Source organism: Protobothrops mucrosquamatus, unplaced genomic scaffold (assembly GCF_001527695.2).
Source record: "Protobothrops mucrosquamatus isolate PMUCROS unplaced genomic scaffold, P.Mucros_1.0 scaffold10142, whole genome shotgun sequence".
Lineage (NCBI taxonomy): Eukaryota > Metazoa > Chordata > Lepidosauria > Squamata > Viperidae > Protobothrops > Protobothrops mucrosquamatus.
This window is the reverse complement of record NW_015395929.1, coordinates 2,869-9,010: the sequence shown is the minus strand read 5'-3', so window position 1 is coordinate 9,010 and position 6,142 is coordinate 2,869. Positions and strand designations below refer to the sequence as shown.

The 6,142-nt window shown below is 41.9% G+C and overlaps 1 long non-coding RNA gene across 1 annotated transcript; it reads right to left on the bottom strand.

Moving 5' to 3' along the window:
- Positions 1-19: 19 nt before the first annotated feature.
- Positions 20-3,940, bottom strand: LOC107301126. Its single transcript, XR_001549265.1, has 3 exons — positions 3,872-3,940; positions 2,088-2,166; positions 20-52 (listed from the first exon to the last, which is right to left on the bottom strand). It is a non-coding gene; the product is annotated as an uncharacterized LOC107301126 (long non-coding RNA).
- Positions 3,941-6,142: the final 2,202 nt, after the last annotated feature.

Genomic DNA, 6,142 nt, shown 5'->3' with positions numbered 1-6,142 from the left:
CTAATTCGCCTTTCTGATAGCCCATTACCGCTTCAAAGGCAGGATTTACATACTGTGGAACAGTAAGAAAGAAGAAACAAATGTCAGTGAGAATTTAAGAATTTAATTTAATTCAGCCTGAGCACTGATCCAGGATTCAGCCTTGATGCAACATTTTCTAAACTGTCTGAAAGTGTTTTCACTAAAACAGATCCTGACACGGATCTAAGGGCAGAGGCTGTTATATTACAGGGAACCCTTTTAGCTAAAAGGCTAAAGGCTAAAAGATAGTGATGGAATTGTAGTGCTTAAATAAATAATTAAAGGAGGCATTTAGTGAAAATGTAATCCCCACCCCCCTCTCACCCCTTCAGTGGGACTGCGTAGCACACTTAACCATTTCTTTAAAAATCTATTGGCTTCATTTACACAGGCTATAAACTCTAGCAACTCTCTCTGTGTGTGTGTGTGTGTGTGTAACTTGTTTGTTTGAATCAAATGTTGCATGAATCCAGCCTGTTTGGTTGGGTTACGGTTCAAGATATTGTAGAATCCCTGAAAATGAATGAGTTGATCAACTGGATAATCAAACCAGAGTCCAGTAGAGCTTGTTCCCCAGTATATGATTTTTTTTCAGCAGAGTCCATGGGTCAGATTATCCACAGAACATCATAAATGCCAGAATGGGTGGACTTCAATTGCCAGAATTCCTCAGCCTGCATGCTAGCTGGGGAATTCTGGGAACTGAAGTCCATCTATCTTAAAACCACCAAGGTTGAGAAAGAATGCAATAAGGTGCTGATGGGAGAACTGAAGAATTAATTCAAGATGGGTTATGGGGTAGTGGACTCCACCAGTGGTTACATAAAGACATTGAGGATCGAAACTTAGCCTGCCTTCTCTTTCTAGCAGTCTTAAAAAATCAAGCTTTTCTCTTCTAAAAACTGTGCCGCATGACTTCAGGTCTTCTAGACCAAACTGGCCAAAACTGGTTTCAATTGTGAACCAACTGGTCTTGCTACCTTCCAATTCCACACAATCTCAGTGGCCCCCTGGATGTGGCAGAATTATAATCACTAGTTATCTCAGACATCACAGCCAGGAATGCACACTGGGAGATACAGTTTAGTCTCATCAACAAAGTAAAACGAAAGCATTTTGCAACCATGTCCGTTGTTGGAAGCATTAGCCAACATTTGTTTGGGGGATGCTTCGAACTGAATTGAACTCTGATTCTGCTAAAAATGTCCCATTTCTTTCACCCCAAAAGAGATGCATAAAAGACACAAGGATCTTATTTTTCGGACCTGCTAAACTTCCTTCTCCCCTTGAAATGCGTGCACCTGGCTTTCCAGACAAGCCAGATAAATATCACTAAGGTTTTTAATGACTTTGGGCTAAATACAAACTGTCATAAACTCCTGGAGCTTTGTGAAGATACAGTCTACAAAAAAATAAATGCTTATCTAAAACAAAAGGTTTTGTCCTTAAAATGGATTTTTCCTCTCCATGGAAAGGTCAGAAAAATATGCCTTAAGGACAGGTTCTAAGGTAATTCAAGGCCCACAGGTTTAAATGTTTTAGGTCTGTGCATGCCCGTCTGTGCAAGTGGAGCGGCCAAAAGAATAAAATCATACAAAACCACAGGACAATATCTGACACTCATAAAAAAAAAAAAAAACAGAGCATACTTTTGCAAGACCGCCTCCTGCCACATACCTCCCTTCGACCAGTCCGCTCCCACAGAGAGGGCCTCCTTAGGGTGCCGTCGGCCAGTCAATGCCGGCTGGCGACCCCCAGGGGGAGAGCCTTCTCTGTGGCAGCTCCTGCCCTCTGGAATGACCTACCCCCCGACCTACATACAGCTGCGGACCTACGCCTTTTTCGCCGAGCCCTGAAAACTCATCTATTTTGTGCGGCCGGCCTGGCGTAGTCTTAATTAGGTTTTAGTATAGGTTTTTATATGGGGTATTTTAGAGCAGGCCTTTATTTATTTAATTTGATTTTAGAATAGATATTTATTGTGATTTTTATTATCGCCTGTTCACCGCCCTGAGTCCCGTAAGGGAGATAGGGCGGTATACAAATCTAAATAAACATAAACAAACCTGTATTACGTGGTCTTCGCTTGTAATCTCGGTGGCTTCTTGACTTTTATCTAATGCCGTAAATATCGAATTACAAGCCCTGAAATGCAAACGAGTGGAAAAAGAAGCAGAGGCAATTAGAATTAAATCACACAACTTTTCAAGATCCAGAAAGAAAAGAATGAACTAGAACTGAAGAAGTCATAAACAAAAAGAGAATAAAACAATGGGAAGGTGCCATGAAATCTTGGAGGCTGAAGAAGGCTGGACAGTCAACCATGGGAGATGTTTTAATTTGGTTTCCTGAGCTCGGCAGGGGGATCAAATTTGAAAGCTAAACAGCTGTTTTCAATTCTACCGTAGGATTCGGTCTTTCCAAGTGGAACCTTCCAGTCATTCCATTACTTCCAACCCCTTTTTAATCCCTCACTAAACGGTTAATGCAACTCCATATCCAATGGGCACAATCCTTCCTCCCAGACTTTTTGCCTTCCAGGTTTCCTTCTGCTCCTGAAGAATGTTTGAATTCGTTGGATGTTTGGAAGCCTTGAGGAGGATGTGGAAACTTCCTTCCTTTATTTATTTCAGTAATTTGTATGCCACCTGTTGGTGAGAGCCTAGCTTGGAATATATTTATTAAAGAAATTTATATGGCCGCCCAACTCACACGTTAATGTCATAGGCGTGCCCTGAAACCCATTAGGTTATGTAGCTCTGGCTTATACAATAATTACAGATTATACACCACACATAAATCTCCATAAATCAGATTGCTATATACTCTGTATATATAGCATTATACATGTGGTGGTGCAGTGGTTAGAATGCAGTACTGCAGGCTACTTCTGCTGACTGCTGGCTGCCTGCAGTTTGACTGTTTAATTCTCACCGGTTCAAGGCTGATTCAGCCTTCCATCCTTCCAAGGTCGGTAAAATGAGGACCCAGATTGTTGGGGGCAAATATATTGACTCTGTAAACAGCTCAGAGAGGGCGGTAAAAGCACTGTGAAGCCGTATATAAGTCTAACTGCTATTGCTATTAAGAGCTGTGGTGGGGAGTGGCTAGAATGCAGCATTGCAGACTGACTCTGCCCACTGCCAGGAGTTTGATCCTGACCCGCTCAAGGTTGACTCAGCCTCCCATCCTTCCAAGATCGGTAAAATGAGGACCCAGATTGTTGGGGGCAACAGGCTGACTCTGCAAACTGCTTGGAGAGGGCTGTAAAGCACTACGAAGCGGTATATAAGTCTAAGTGCTATTGCTATTATACCTATATAATGATCTGATTTTCTCCACCCCAACCCATAATCAGGGACAGATCATGGAGAAGAAATGGTCTGCTTTCTCTGGCCATCCCAGGCCAGTCCCTCAATACACCACTGTAGACTTTAAAAAGGTAAATATTTCCCTGTCCAGTTGTGTCTGACTCCAGGGCTCAGTGTTCCTCTCTGTTTTTTGGCCAAAAGACCCAGAGTTGTCCGAAGATATTTTCTGTGGTCATGTGGCCAACATGACTATATCCAGAGGCTCATGGAACGCTGTTACCTTCCCACCAAAGTGGTACCTATTTATCTACTCACATTTGCATGTTTTCAAACTGCTAGGTTGGCAAGGAACGGGAGCTCACCCCATCGCACAGTGCTCGGGTCTCAAACCCAGGCTCCAAGCTCAGCATCTTTAACCGCTGAGCCATTGCACCCTTACTGTAGACTTTAGCCGGGATCAAATCCCAACCAATTCCTGTGTGGGTGAGGACAGACTTTTCCTGCGCCAAGAGTATGAAAGATTAGATAGGCAGCATTACCTTAGTTTAAATTGTGCCTGTACTTCTCCAAATTCCAACTGTATGAGTTCATTGTAACAAGCCATGATGTTCGAGTTTTCAACGTATCTCTGGTTGTGAAGAAAAATAGATGTCAAGATCAAAAGAGCCGCTGTATTCCACTCATATATTAATAAAACCTTGACTTGACAAAAAAAAGGAGTTTTTCTTATTATTAAAGAAACATTTATGAGTTATGAGCAACTCTTCCTCGTTGCTGTATGGAATGTTCCAGAAGATAAGACATCCTTTTAATAAGCAGAGGTAGGGATTTTTATTATTATTTTGGGCTTCTTAAGTAAACAAACCCATTTGATCCTCCTAAAATAGATCAGTACTAGGAATCCTTGACATAGGACTGATCCTTAACCATCATTCAAAGTTACAATGACCCTCCCCAGGGGTATCGATGGAGGTTCTCAATCCTCCAGGTTCACAATTATCCCAAAGGTGCTTTTTCAAAAGCATCTTTCTTGGATTTCTTTCTTTGGAAACATTGTCCTTCTCATCCAAGAAGCTTCTGAAGAACAGAAGAAGCTTTTGGGATGAGAAGTGAAATTTCTCAAAGAAAAATCCAGTTGCCTTTTGGAAATGCACCGTTGGGGCTGGCTGGCTGGCTAATAAATTTCTCTCTTCTTGAAGGAGACAAACATTTCAGTGAACAGCCTTACCGATAAGTCTCTGCCCCTGACCTGCTTATGATGGGATCAGAAAAAGCCACGCGTGAAGTCAATCCAACAATAGTTGACTCCGATCGACAAAATGGCAGAGCCAACAATCTCATCATACCCTTACACCTTTTATACTGACACCATTTATGCCAAACTTTCTATGATACATGCCTTTTCGTGAGATCTGAGGACCTGCCTTCAAAGGTAATGAAGAAATTTAACCAGGGCCTCTTCAAAAATCACCATTTCATCTGTTTGGATGCAGAAAATTAGACCATCACAAACCCCTTCTAAATAATCCCTTGGGTTATACTTGGTGGTGCTAAGAGTTCATCCTTTCTTACTAGCAGGTGCCTTGACTGGCTACCGAAATCCTGATTTTTCAGCCAAAGATTCAGGCCAGTGTGACCTCACCATAAAAGTCATATGATTCTGTGCCAGCGCCGTTGCGATTAGATGGCAATGGGTTTGACGTGAGTAGCTAATCTAGATCATTCATTCTGATTGACCAATCCCATGCTTACATATTAACATATATTTCCTAAACACATGATTTGTGCACCCTGTTGTCAAATGCCGGGGGAAAATCAGGAGATCCAGACAGTTCAAATGGATATAAAGATTTATTGCCAGCTTAAACTCCCTACGAGAATCTGAACTACTAATGTTAGCGGGAGATAAGAGTAGAAGGAATTCAAGGTGGGCTGGATTTAGATCACTTGTGGGTGCGAAGGGACTCATGACTGATGATGTATTTGACCCCTCCCTCGGGCTCAGCCTACATCTGTCTCCCATTCCCTTCCCCCTTACTCTTTCAGCCTCTCATCTATCGTCAATAGCTTTCGTGTGATCTATGATCTATGAAAATCTATCTGCATGGTCAATCACAGCTGGCAGTAACTTGATGACATGTCATCAACCAATTAGGATGGTTATCCTCCCCCCTTTCCCCCCCCCCCGTTAGATTTCTCCTAGAGTAGACAAATATAAAACTAAGCAATCTGCCCCCAAATGGTTAGGGCTGTTCCTATTGTAACCTAAACATGCTGTCAGTAATCTTTGAGCTTACGTTCAAAAAGTGGAGAAATATTTTTCCCCCAGGCTTTGGCTAAAGCAATTTGAGATTCCCAGTGTGCACATGTAATTCAGGCGTCCAGTCAATACAGTATACGTGTGTGTGTGTACAATATATATAGGAAAAGATGACTATAAATAAATTGACATACCCTTGTGAAGCCTGCAGCAAGAAAGGGCAATAAGGACGACTCTTCGCGATCTGCATGTCTGGTGGAAGGAAAAGGAAGAACAGAAAGATGTTCGAGGATTTTATTTACCCGGTTAATCCTAGAAATATTATTATCCTCAGACAAGAGGCTGTATCTCAGATCAGTAATAAATAAACAGAAGTCCTTCAAACTTGAAAATTCAGTGGCTTTTGAAAGGCTGCAGAACTTCAGAAGAGAACAGAGGGCCGTAGAATTCTTTTCTTTTCAACGGGGATAACTTAAGTTATTATTATTATTATTATTTATTGAATTTATATACCGCCCTATCTCCCTTACGGGACTCAGGGCGGTGAACA